The 14393-nt window shown below is 39.1% G+C and overlaps 1 non-coding gene across 1 annotated transcript; it reads right to left on the bottom strand.

Moving 5' to 3' along the window:
• Positions 1–11312: 11312 nt before the first annotated feature.
• Positions 11313–11366, bottom strand: LOC139538086 (U7 small nuclear RNA). The gene has a single exon (XR_011667660.1). It is a non-coding gene; the product is annotated as a U7 small nuclear RNA (small nuclear RNA).
• Between the last annotated feature and the right edge of the window lie 3027 nt (positions 11367–14393).

Genomic DNA, 14393 nt, shown 5'->3' with positions numbered 1-14393 from the left:
GTCCCACCTTTGCTGCAATAACAGCCTCCACTCTTCTGGGTAGGCATTACAGTTGGCACTATGCATTTGGGTAGGTAGCGTTCTCCACTCCAGCCGACACTTGACATTACACATGGTGATCTTAGGCTTGTGTGTGGCTGCTCGGCCATGGGAACCTCTTTCATGAAGCTCCTGACGAACAGTTATTGTTCTGACATTGCTTCCAGAGGCAGTTTGGAACTCGGTAGTGAGTGTTGCAACCGAGGACAGACAATTTTTACATGCTACTTGCTTCAGCACTCGGTGGTCCCGCTCTGTGAGCTTGTGTGGCCAACCACTTTGCGACTGAGCCGTTGTTGCTCCTAGATGTTTCCACTTCACAATAACAGCACTTACAGTTGACTGGGGCAGCTCTAGCAAGGCAGAAATTTGACACACTGACTTGTTGGAAAAGTGGCATCCTATGACGGTGCCACGCTGAAAGTCACTGAGCTCTTCAGTAAGGCTATTCTACGGTTTGTTTATGAAGATTGCATGGTTGTGAGCTTGATTTTATACACCTGTCAGCAATGGGGGTGTTGCTGTAAAAGTCGAATCCACTAATCTGAAGGGGTGTCCACATACTTTTGTATAAATAGTGTATAAGCTCCTTGGACATTAAGGAGTAACGGCAGGCTCGCCTACACTCCTTAACAGTACATTTTTGGGCTAAGGGAGAGCTAGAGAAAAGACTAGAACAGCAGTTCCCAAACTTTTCTGTTCCGGAGACCACCAAATCACTTTCAAAGTCGCAAAATTCGGAGTCGCAAAATTTGTGAATGTAAAAGATCAAAGGCCTATTATTATCATTGTAAATAACTTTCATCGTAAAAAGTTATGTAAAATTGCCTATAATACCATTCATACTCCCAAGTGTTATTATTTTTGGAATAAAAAATAAATACAAATAAAAAAATGTCTTAACAAATGTATACAAAAATATATTTAAAAAATCTCAGGGGTTGAAAAACACTGGACTTTAATAAACTAGAATGAAAAGGACACAGGAAAGAAAAGTGACAAGAAAGTGAAGGAAGGATGGAAAGAACAAGAGAGTGAAAACAAGATAGAGACAGAGTGAGTGATAGAGAAAGGAAGACGGTAAAGTAGTATTTGTGAGAGAAATATCAAACAAAATCCTATTTATTTTGATGAGAGATTATGTAATGCTAATACTGATCTTTAATCACTGAACTTCAAGTTCACAATATAGGAAGTGGTGTGGGAATATGAGAGGTGTGTGACAATGGCATGCATGGAAAGTTGATTTGGCTCCCCTGGCAGGTGTGGGATTTGCAGACTGGCAAGATGACAGTGTTTGGAAAAGTTTCCTGCCCTGTGATAACACTATTTTGAGTCTTTACCAAGTGGTCTGTAGAGTGGTCTGTAGAGTACTCCAAGTCATTCAATCCGTAATCTAATCCACAATTCACAATGACTTTGTTTTGTGGGATAGGCATTGGGTTTAACAACTAGGGTTACAACCAGGTCGCTAGCCCCCGATTGCATTATTTGACATGTCCAATGGGGTTATACAGGGTTAGGTCAACATGAAATCAGATTACAAAATATTTTTAAAAACATCAATGCCTTCATCAATCGTTTTATTGCCTGCACGATTGTTCTTGTCTCCTCAAGTCTCAAATTGTGGTGTGTGTGAGAGAGACTGTGTACTCCATGTGGTAGATACTTTGATCCCATTAAGGACACTTATCAAGTCAATCTAGAGAACCAAGAAAAATAATTTGTTTGTCAAAATCAATTTGCGGGCCAGACAAAGGGCGGTTATTTGAAAATATATAGGTCCATTATAAATTCTATAGTCTTTGTATCTAGTTTTAGATCTTTAGGCCACCCCTTCCAGGGACCAGAAATACAAGGACCAAAATCCTACCCATACCACCTCTTCCCCGTGGGCCTGGAAAAAAAAGAGAGTAAATAATATTAAAATAGGTGTACTGTATATAGTTTATGGTACAGTACTGTTCAAAAGTTTGGACACACCTACTCATTCAAGGGTTTTTCTTTATTTTTTACTACCACCCCTACCTTGTCACAACACAACTGAATGGCTTAGAAGGAAAGAAATTCCACAAATTAACTTTTAACTAGGCACACCTGTTAATTGAAATGCATTACAGGTGACTACCTCATGAAGCTGGTTGAAAGAATGCCAAGAGTGTGCAAAGCTGTCATCAAGGCAAAAGGGGGCTACTTTGAAGAATCTCAAATATAAAACATATTTAGATTTGTTTAACACTTTGTTGGTTACTATATGATTCCATATGTGTTATTTCATAGTTTCGATGTCTTCATTATTATTCTACAATGTAGAAAATAGTCAAAATAAAGAAAAACCCTTGAATGAGGAGGTGTGTCCAAACTTTATATCTATTAACAAAAATTTAAAATGGGAAAAATGGGACTCCATAAGTAGAGATGGAGTCCTCCATTGGGGTCTTGAGAGGCAGTAGGACTGATTTGGTTAGATTTATTTTATAACTTGAGATAGGCAAATTCAGCTCTATGATTTTCAAAGCTTTTGGGAGGGATTGAGATATGTTGTCTAGATAAAGTAAGATATTGTCAGCGTTTAATGATATGACGTGATCCGTATAATTGAGAGATATTGGTGTAATTTCTTTTGATTGTCAAATTGCCTGGGCCAGGGGTTCCATAGACAATATAAATAGCAGAGGTGAGATGGGATCACCTTGCCTGCTACTTCTAGTTATTCTGAACGGAAAATAGCAGGTATTGCCTGTTATTACTATGGCTGAGTATTTTAATCACATAATAAAATTGGAGCCGTCCGATATGTTCCAAACCTGACTAAAGACATGACCATTCTAGTCTATCAAAAGCTTTTTCTGCATTGAGAAATAGAACTGCCCAAGGAGCTTTGGTTTCTGATGAAGCATGTAAAATATGTAATAGATGGCGGATGGGGCAGCAGGTAGCCTAGTAGCTAGAGCGTTGGGCCAGTAACCGAAGGTTGCTAGATCGAATCCCCGAGCTGACAAGGTAAACAAGGTAAAAATCTGTTCTGCCCCTGAACAAGGCTGTTCCTATGCCGTCATTGTAAATAAGAATTTGTTCTTAACTGACTTGCCTAGTTAAATAAAGGTTAATTATAAAAATTAATTATCTGAGGATATTAGTTTTATAACAAACATGCTTTCGTCCAGAGGTACCAATTTGCATAAGTACATTTCGAGATGGGATGACAATGGTTTAATATCTTTGTTTATCAAAGATAGAGGGCGATAGTGAGAGCACTGGGTGGTGTCTTTTTAAAAATAAAGGCTCAGTTATTGCTGTATTTGTATCTCTTCCAAATTAACCTTTGGGTTCTGAACGATACTGAATGGCTGTGTTAATAATTTCAAGTAACAGTGGACCTAGTTGGTTCCAAAACTTTAAATAGACCTCAGGAGGAATACCGTAACAATCAGGTGATTTGCCTTTATTCATGTTATTCAATGCCCTTTTGAGTTCACAGAGAGAAATGTGGGCTCCCAGCAAGCTGGATTCCTCAGTTGAGAGGAGTTCTTATATCTTTTAAAAAGGATCGATTCACAATCACACCAATCAATTGGTGTGGATTCACAATCAGAGGTACAATTCTTTATAGAAATGGGATAATCTTTTAGTTGATTCATTTTGGTTCTGATAGTAATTCACCTGATCAGATTCAATAGTTGCAATATCCGTTAATTGATCATTACTGCGAAGCTTGTTAGCCAGTAGATGACTGGGTTGATTACCATGGAAGTAATGGTTGAGTCTAACTCGATGGATGGCAAATTCTGCTCTCTGTCTTATCAATAGATTTAGTTCTGTCTTGACCATGAAGAGAGTAGTCGCTACCTGGTCTGAAAAAGTATTTGTTGAGAACGTTCTAACATCGTTAACAACTTTTCCAATTCTGAAATCGTCTTAAATTGTGATTTATTCAGCCCAGATGCAAATGCAGTTGCATTGTTTTTAATAAAACCTTTAATGGCGTCCCATAAAATCCAAGGATCATCGACTGAATTTTTGTCCATCATTACGAATTAATTCAACGAAGTTTCAAATTGTTGACAGAAAGTAGGATTTTGTAGTAAGGACACATTAAAGCGCCATCTTGTGGCTCTTTTAGCAGATTCTGACATTTGTATCTGGCAGTAATAAGTATGATGATCAGATAGGGTCAAATTTCTATTTTCTTGATTAAAGAAAATAAAGTAGTAGATAATAATACAAAATTGATTTGGTAGAATGTTTTGTACCTGTTTAAATAGAAGGTGTACTCTTTTGCTTTAGGGTTATGAGCTCACGAGGAAACAAGGTTATAATCAGACAGTAAATGTTGGAGAGCCTTGGTTGCCTGCGGATTGTAGTTGGTCTTATTAGATTTGTTCCGCATGTCCAGAATGGCATTCATGTCTGTCCCAATAACCAGTTGGAATTCAGTTAATTCTAACAATAGGCTGTTCAAGGAATAAATAAAAAAACATAGGATCATATGAATTTGGAGCATACACATTAATAAAGGCAATTTTCTTTCCATTATGGATACATTTGAGGAAAGTGATTCTGCCTTCTTGATCTTTGCCTTTACCAAGGATGGTGATTTTGAGTTTCTTATGTATCATTATGGTTACACCTTTGGTTTTGTTTGGTTTCTTGCTAGAATATCAAGATAGCTGGAACGCTTGATATGAATATTAAGGCCTTTCAAATTACATGAGAAAATAGCTAGTGTTGCCATTATTTTCAAAAATATATTTTTTATTTATTTTTATTTTTGATAAGCCCATGGATGTAAAACAAAAAGCAGGGCCCACAGGGAATCCCAACCATTGGTCGCTCTCTACCCGGAAGACCCTCCCTATAAATCGTTCCTCCTTCCCTGTACGCCCTTCACTGCCCCCATCCCTCTTTCCCCAGTTCCTTCTGCCCTGCACTTTAATTACAGGGTTGTAGCATAACGCTAAGTGGCAGCCTTATATTTGAAATCTCTTAAGCAGCATATTTTTGGTCTTATGGTATTATAAAAAAAAGACATGAAAAAAACATTTAAGTAACTAATTGAGACCTTTACAATTAAGTTAGCAGACTTGACGAATAAGGCTGGGTAATGAAGAAAAAAGAACGAAAATGAAAACTAAAAGAAGATATGACAGATACACAAGCCTTAATGCCTAAACAGTCAGAAATAGAATAGCTGTAGGTCCATATACAGTTGAAGTCGGAGGTTTACATACACCTCAGCCAAATACATTTAAACTCAGTTTTTCACAATTCCTGACATTTAATCCTCGTAAAAATTCCCTGTCTTATGTCAGTTACTATCACCACTTTATTTTAAGAATGTGAAATGTCTGAATAATAGTAGAGAATTATTTATTTCAGCTTTTATTTCTTTCATCACATTCCCAGTGGGTCAGAAGTTTACATACACTCAATTAGTATTTGGTAGCATTGCATAATTTTTTTAAAATTTGGGTCAAACGTTTCGTGTAGCCTTCCACAAGCTTCCCACAATAAATTGGGTGAATTTTGGCCCATTCCTCCTGACAGAGTTGGTGTAACTGAGTCAGGTTTGTAGGCCTCCTTGCTCGCACAAGATTTTTCAGTTCTGCCCACACATTTTATATAGGCTTGAGGTCAGGGCTTTGTGATGGCCACTCCAATACCTGGACTTTGTTGTCCTTAAGCCATTTTGCCACAACTTTGGAAATATGCTTGGGGTCATTGTTCATTTGGAAGACCCATTTGCGACCAAGCTTTAACTTCCTGACTGATGTCTTGAGATGTTGCTTCAATATATCCACATAATTTTTCTCCCTCATGATGCCATCTATTTTGTGAAGTGCACCAGTCCCTCCTGCAGCAAAGCACCCCCACAACATGATGCTGCCACCCATGTGCTTCACGGTTGGGATGGTGTTCTTTGGCCTGCAAGCCTCCCCCTTTTTCCTCCAACCATAACGATGGTCATTATGGCCAAACAGTTCTATTTTTGTTTCATCAGACCAGAGGACTTCTCCAAAAAGTACGATCTTTGTCCCCATGTGCAGTTGCAAACTGTAGTCTGGCTTTTTTATGGTGGTTTTGGAGCAGTGGCTTCTTCCTTGCTGAGCAGCCTTTCAGGTTATGTCGATATAGGACTCGTTTTACTGTGGATATAGATACTTTTGTGCCTGTTTCCTCCAGCATCTTCACAAGGTCCTTTGCTGTTGTTCTGGGATTGATTTGTACTTTTCGCACCAAAGTACGTTCATCTCTAGGAGACAGAATGCGTCTCCTTCCTGAGCCGTATGATGGCTGCATGGTCCCATGGTGTTTATACTTGTGTACTATTGTTTGTACAGATAAACGTGGTTCCTTCAGGCATTTGGAAATTTCTCCCAAGGATGAACCAGACTTGTGGAGGTCTAAAAAAAAAAATTCTGAGGACTGGTGCACTTCACAAAATAGATGGCATCATGAGGGAGAAAAATTATGTGGATATATTGAAGCATCATCTCAAGACATCAGTCAGGAAGTTAAAGCTTGGTCGCAAATGGGTCTTCCAAATGGACAATGACCCCAAGCTTACTTCCAAAGTTTTGGCAAAATGTCTTAAGGACAACAAAGTTAATATATTGGATTGGCCATCACAAAGCCCTGACGTCAATCCTATAGAAAATTTGTGGGCAGAATTGAAAAGGTGTGTGCGAGCAAGGTGGACTACAAACCTGACTCAGTTACACCAGCTCTGTCAGGAGGAATGGGCCAAAATTAACCCAACTTATTGTGGGAAGCTTGTGGAAGGCTACCCAAAACGTTTGATCCAAGTTACACAATTTAAAGGCAATGCTACCAAATACTAATTGAGTGTAACTTCTGACCCACTGGGAATGTGATGAAAGAAATAAAAGCTGAAATAAATCATTCTCGCTACTATTATTCTGACATTTCACATTCCTAAAATAAAGTGGTGATCGTAACTGACGTAAGACAGGGAATTTTTACGAGGATTAAATGTCAGGAATTGTGAAAAACAGAGTTTAAATGTATTTGGCTGAGGTGTATGTAAACTTCCGACTTCAACTGTATGTGAAATTTTTAGATATTACTTGTTAGATATTACTGCACTGTCGGAGCTAGAAATACAAGCATTTCGCTAAACCCACAATAATATCTGCTTAACACGTGTATGTGACCAATAGAATTTTATTTTATTTTATTTGACATCTAGATTGACTAACACATGCCAATTATTTGTTAATGTTTATCTGAATTTTGCCATTTATTGTGCACGAATGAAAAAAATTCCCATATTATCTGTTGTTATTGGTTTGCCTATGTTGTCGTTTGTTTGCTCCACGCTGCTGGTAAAGGATGCCATTCTTTTAACTGGGGGAGCTGCTGCTGTGATGTCAGAGAGAATAGTGCTCCACTGCTTCTTGATTTGGCCTCCAGAAACTTTGAAGAGGGGTTTCGAATCTGTGTCTTCTGACAGACAATATTTTTCATGCCTCTATTTCTCGTGTCTGTGTCATCAGACAGTTTTTGGATCATGGTGGTTCGAAGACAGTGTTATGTGTAAATCTGTGATGGGACAGCTATTTTGAAGATTTTAGGCAGCATTTTTGCGAGGGTGTTCACTCCTGTTCGCTCTTTTGTGTACCTGAAACACAAGACAAAATAACATTAGCTAATAGTTAGGTCTACAGTCGTGGCCTGTAGTATAATGACAAGCATTTCATAAGTGTCAAAGGCTTTTATTAACAATTACATGAAGTTGATGCAAAGAGTCAATATTTGCAGTGTTGACCCTTCTTTTTCAAGACCTCTGCAATCTGCCCTGGCATGCTGTCAATTAACGTCTGGGCCACATCCTGACTGATGGCAGCCCATTCTTGCATAATCAATGCTTGGAGATTGTCAGAATTTGTGGGTTTTTGTTTGTCCACCCGCCTCTTGAGGATTGACCACAAGTTCTCAATGGGATTAAGGTCTGGGGAGTTTCCTGGCCGTGGACCCAACATATCAATGTTTTGTTCCCCAAGCCACTTAGTTATTACTTTTGCCTTATGGCAAGGTGCTCCATCATGCTTGAAAAGGCATTGTTCGACACCAAACTGTTCCTGGATGGTTGGGAGAAGTTGCTCTCGGAGGATGTGTTGGTACCATTCTTTATTCATGGCTGTGTTCTTAGGCAAAATTGTGAGTGAGCCCACTCCCTTGGCTGAGAACCAACCCCACACATGAATGGTCTCAGGATGCTTTTCTGTTGGCATGACACAGGACTGATGATAGCGCTCACCTTGTCTTCTCCGGACAAGCTTTTTTCCGGATGCCCCAAACAATCGGAAAGGGGATTCATCAGAGAAAATGACTTTACCCCAGTCCTCAGCATTCCAATCCCTGTACCGTTTGCAGAATATCAGTCAGTCCCTGATGTTTTTCCTGGAGAGAAGTGGCTTCTTTGCTGCCCTTCTTGACACCAGGCCATCCTCCAAAAGTCTTTGCCTCACTGTGCGTGCAGATGCACTCACACCTGCCTGCTGCCATTCCTGAGCAAGCTATGTACTGGTGGTGCCCCGATCCTGCAGCTTAATCAACTTTAGGAGATGGTCCTGGCGCTTGCTGGACTTTCTTGGGCGCCTTGAAGCCTTCTTCACAACAATTGAACCGCTCTCCTTGAAGTTCTTGATGATTCGATAAATGGTTGATTTAGGTGCAATCTTACTGGCAGCAATATCCTTGCCTGTGAAGCCCTTTTTGTGCAAAGCAATGACGACGGCACGTGTTTCCTTGCAGGTAACCATGGTTGACAGAGGAAGAACAATGATTCTAAGCACCACCCTCCTTTTGAAGCTTCCAGTCTGTTATTCAAACTCAATCAGCATGACAGAGTGATCTCCAGCCTTGTTAACACTCACACCTGTGTTAACGAGAGAATCACTGACGTGATGTCAGCTGGTCCTTTATTGGCAGGGCTGAAATGCAGTGGAAATGTTTTTGGGGGATTCAGTTCATTTGCATGGCAAAGAGGGACTTTGCAATTAATTGCAATTCATCTGATCACTCTTCATAACGTTCTGGAGTATATGCAAATTGCCATCATACAAACTGAGGCAGTAGACTTTGTGAAAATGTATATTTGTGTCATTCTCAAAACTTTTGGCCACGACTGTACATAACTGTTGGTTATATTGTCAGGGTACATTAGAATGATTTAGCTAGCTAACAGTTACATACCATATGTAGCCGTTCACTGTTGGGAAGCTATATCGCGCCCCTCTTCCCTCAACTTTTTAATTACGCTGACAGACACATTGTTGCTTGTTGTGAATTCGGTGTCCTTCTGTATACTCCATGCCAAACTGTCCAGCATAGCTGCTAATCCCATATTCTTCGCCATTCATGTTTCTCACTGAACCATACTAGTCCCGTAGAATGACGTTCAGCTCCATTTTTGTTGTATTCCCAAACTCACAATGTATCCCTTTTTTTGCACAACAGTCAGTGAAGCAGGTAAGTGCCCACTTTGTTTGTTTCAAGATGTTCTTTTTGTTTGGTTTCTCTCAAGTTAATCTAAATGCTTATTTTGTACATTGGCATGTCAAACTATTGTTGATGTAGCCATTTTATCGAGGTGAAAAGGCACAACGATTTAAAGGTGAAAAGGCTAAACGTCATTGTATACGGTCTCACATACACAAGGCCTAATGTTGTTTTAGTCAATCAGTAGCCAGTATCCAAACTACTCGATGTAAAAATTCAGACATAGCTGGGTGCTATGGAAAAGAATCCATATGACAATAAATGTACTGGATTATGACAATAACGATAAATGTAAGGATAAGTTTAAAACATTAATGTGCACCAGTTACTTTTTTATATTACCCTTAAAATGACTACTACTACTTTGAATGTTGTGGCTTCCATTGTCCAGTTTAATTTAAAACTTCACATTCTTCGAGTAAAGGCTACTTATAGTTATTCTCAATAAATGGTCGGTTCGGTCGGTATCGTTTATCGGTTTATTGTACCAGCTCTATTGGGCCACATGGTTAGAAGTTTACAGCAATCATGGTGGCGTCACAATTTCACTCACAGGGCAACAGAAACGAACAAATAAGAACATAAGGGAGGAGTAGGCCTATATGATAATAAGGCAATATACTGTAGGTAAGATTGTGACACTGTAAATTGGATCAATATCATTGTTAGTATTTATATAATGGAACATGATGCACTGTAACCCTACAAGTGCATCATAACAGATCTTAGTACTTATATCAGATGCTATAAAGTAACTATCAAATCAAATCAAAGTTTATTGGTTGCGTACACAGTATAGCAGATGCTTTAGCGTGTGCAGTGAAATGCTTATCTTACTAGCTCCTAAAAATGCAGTAAAATGTCAAACAAAAAATGTAAAACAAGTAATTTAAAAAACAAGGAATCAAGAGCGTCGGGACGTATCCATTTAACTAACCAAATAGCACTGTAAGAGTAATGAAAATGCAATCTATACGTATGTGCACTGGAATAATTTACACAAGATATACTAAGAATGATATGCACAGCAGTAGATACAGTATATTAGAGTGAGCTATGTCAAGAATCCATTATATAAATAAATAGATATGAGGGGAGGGTGAGGGTGTCATAAAAGCTTATAACACTTTCAAATAAACTGGACGGCCACTCAGACTGTAATGAGTTGATGGTAAAATAAAAATGTTACTCTTTTAATAGAAACTCAAGGGTCAATTACAGTACAGTAGATATTAGCCAGATGCAAGTTTTTTATTCTGATCCTATTTGATTTCTGTGTGTCTAGACTGTGGCCATCACCATATCTCTGTTGTCATAGTGTGATCAGCTCTTTGGACCTCCATGAATCATGGGCATGATAACGTTACATTTACTTGCAATATCTGAGAACAGCATTTTAGATTTCACATACTGTAGGCCTACCCACATGAAATACCATGGTATAAATACTATAGTATTCACTGTAGTGTTTTTGCGGACTTTACTGTAGTATTCACTAAGTCTACAAAACCCCCACAGTGAATACTGTAGTATTTACTGTAGTATACTGTAGTATTTACAGTTAACTATACTATAAATACTGTAGTAAAATAAAACTGTTGTATATACTATAGTAATTAATTTAGTGTTTTGTGGATTGCAGTAAAGTCTGTAGTCTCCTGTAGTATTTATTGAAGTGTTTTTGCGGACTGTAATATACTGTAGTATTTACTGTAGTGTTTTTGTTTTATTATCTTTGACATAGAAGTGGAGGCTTTCTCCTTGAGGAAACCTACTGGAGAAATACTAAAAGAGCAATTGTTCCATAATCTACAGGTCAGTAGGACTGCTTCTGCTCTTTTCTATTCAATACAATACGGTCTATACTTGGCATGTAGGTTTCTCACTTATGGGTGCCACAAATTAAATATTGTAATAAATAAGTGTAGTGTTTTTCAGGATTGTAGTGTTTTTGCAGACATTAATGTAGTATTTACTACAGTTTACTACAGAATTTTATAAAAAGTACTGTAGTATTCTATAGTAAACTGTAGTATTTTTTATCATGTGGGTAATGTAGAGGAAGCGTCTTAGATGGCTTAGTATGTGTTGACTGTGGGCTGCGTCAAAAGGTTATTGAGTGGTTCCTGTTCTATGTGTTCTTTTTATGTGTTATGTGTGTTTGCCAGGCTGGGCATCAGGGTAGTGGTTGAAGGACATTGCTGCTGGAATCTGGGCCAGAAATGCCACAGGCAGGGCACTTGCACAATACTGTCAACAGTTGCCCATATGCACACTGACCAACCGAAAAGCCAGGGGGGACATTCTCTATGCCAAGGCTTTTATGTTGTGGTTCAATTTGACACACAATTTTGTTTGAAATCAATAAAATACTATTTAACAACAAAAAAAATCACCATGAACCTTTATCTACATTCATTGGTACAGGTTTCAAACATGTAAAAAACAGAAAATAAATTAACACAACCCGGAACAAAAAAAGTGACATCCATGATGTTCTGGGGCAATTTGACCCACAATTTGACCTTGACCTTGATAACTCTTGAACTGTGTCATAGAACCAAGCTGCTTTCTGCACAAGAATGATGCAACCATGCCGATTACAGGGCTGTACACCGAACAATAATATAAACGCAACATGCAATAATTTGAAAGATTTTACTGAGTTACAGTTCATGTAAGGAAATCAGTCAATTGAAATGAATAAATTAGACTCTAATCTATGGATTTCACATGACTGGGAATACAGATATGCATCTGTTGGTCACAGATACCTTTAAAAAAAAGTTAGGGATGTAGAACAGAAAACCAGTCAGTATCTGGTGTGACCATCATTTGCCTCATGCAGCGCGACACATTTCCTCGCATAGAGTTGATCAGACTGTTGATTGTGGCCTGTGGAATGTTGTCCCACTCTTCAATGGCTGTGCAAAGCTGCTGGATATTGACAGGAATTGGAACATGCTGTTGTACATGTCGATTCAGAGCATCCTAAACGTGCTCAATGGGTGACATGTCTGGTGAGTATGCAGGCCATTGAAGAACTGGGACATTTTCAGCTTCCAGGAATTGTGTACAGATCTGTGGGACATGGAGCTGTGCATTATCATGCTGAAACATGAGGTCATGGTGGTGGATGAATGGCACGACAGTGAGCCTCAGGATCTTGTCACGGTATCTCTGTGCATTTAAATTGCCATTGAAAAATGCAATTGTGTTCGTTGTCCGTAGCTTATGCCTGCCCATACCATAATCCCTACCTCCACCATGGGGCACGCGTTGACATCAGCAAACCGCTTGTCCACACGACGCCATACACTCTGTCTACCATCTGCCCGGTACAATTGAAACCGGGATTCATCCGTGAAGAGCACACATCTCCAGCATGCCAGTGACCATCAAAGGTGAGCATTTTCCCACTGAAGTCGGTTACGATGCCGAACTGCAGTCAGATCAAGACCCTGGTGAGGATGACGAGCACACAGATGAGCTTCCCTGAAACGGTTTCTGACTGTTGCATTGTGTGGCAAAACTACACATTTTAGAGTGGCCCTTTATTGTGCCCAGCACAAGGTGCACCTGTGGAATGATCATGCTGTTTAATCAGCTTCTTGATATGCCACACCTGTCAGGTGGATGAATTATCTTGCAAAGGAGAAATGCTCCCTAACAGAGATGCAAACAAATTTGTGCACATAATTTGGGAGAAATATGCTTTTTGTGTGTATGGAAAATGTGTGGGTTCTTTTATTTCAGCTTATAAAACATGGGACCAACACTTTACATGTTGCGTTTATATGTTTGTTCGGTGTATAACTATGCTCAGAAGCTGAGAAACACTGATCTGAAGTCAGTATGACCCGCCACTTGACCTTGACCTCTTATGACCTCTTGAATGGTGTGTCCTATGGAGATTCTCAAGGTCTGTCCTCTCCTCGACTCCTCCATCCACGTCTCCTCCATGACCCGGAAAACCAATAAGTGGTCACTTGGTCAAAGGGGAGTGTCAACTCTTTAGTAGGCGAAAAGAGAAGTGTCCTCCACTACTCAGTAGCCCCTTGCCGAGAATACTTGCGAGCAATGTTCCCTCTAATAATTTTCAGCACTTGCAAATCTCAGGTATGCTGAGTGCACAGTTGAATGTTGTGAAAATTCTTTATAACTGCTGGTGCGAGTTTACTCTGAACACAGAGGCTGTATTTGCTTTAAGTTACAATTATAACTGTGGCCAAGTAGGCTACTGTGGCTATTTCATCATAATGTAGGCCTATCAGAGTGGCCTACCATAAAAAACAATGGAGAAAATGCATCCCATAACATTTTAAAATGGAAATAGCTGTTCTATTATTCAGCCTACAGTAGCACCCAATGTGTGATGTTCAATGTAGGCCTACATTTCATGAGACGTTTGAAAAAAACATGTAGGGATTGACATTCGTCTTTCAGACAAGGAGGTGACTGAAAATGTTGTGTTGCTTCATGCAAGAAACCACTTTACAAAATTAAAAGCATTATTATTCCCATATCATTATTACGGAGAATCAGACAAATTATGCAACCCTCTGCCTATTGGCTACTTGGCTTATTCAAGCATGTCTCAAAATACAACACTGCTCCTTTAAGACAGAAAAAAAAGCTTTTTCTCTGACTTGCTTTTCAAAGATGGCTAGAAATGCACACTTTTTGTGCTTTTGTAGGAAACAACCACTGCCCTATTGCTGACTAGAAATTAGCTATAACTGGGCTAATAACTAAATTACTAACCAAGAATATGAACAAATGTGTAAACGTGGCTACAAGCAGCTCTTACTTTGATCTCAAAACAAGTG

This window comes from Salvelinus alpinus, chromosome 13 (assembly GCF_045679555.1).
Source record: "Salvelinus alpinus chromosome 13, SLU_Salpinus.1, whole genome shotgun sequence".
Classification (NCBI taxonomy): Eukaryota; Metazoa; Chordata; class Actinopteri; order Salmoniformes; family Salmonidae; genus Salvelinus; species Salvelinus alpinus.
Note: the sequence above shows the minus strand (reverse complement) of the source record. Positions and strands in the feature narration are given on the sequence as shown.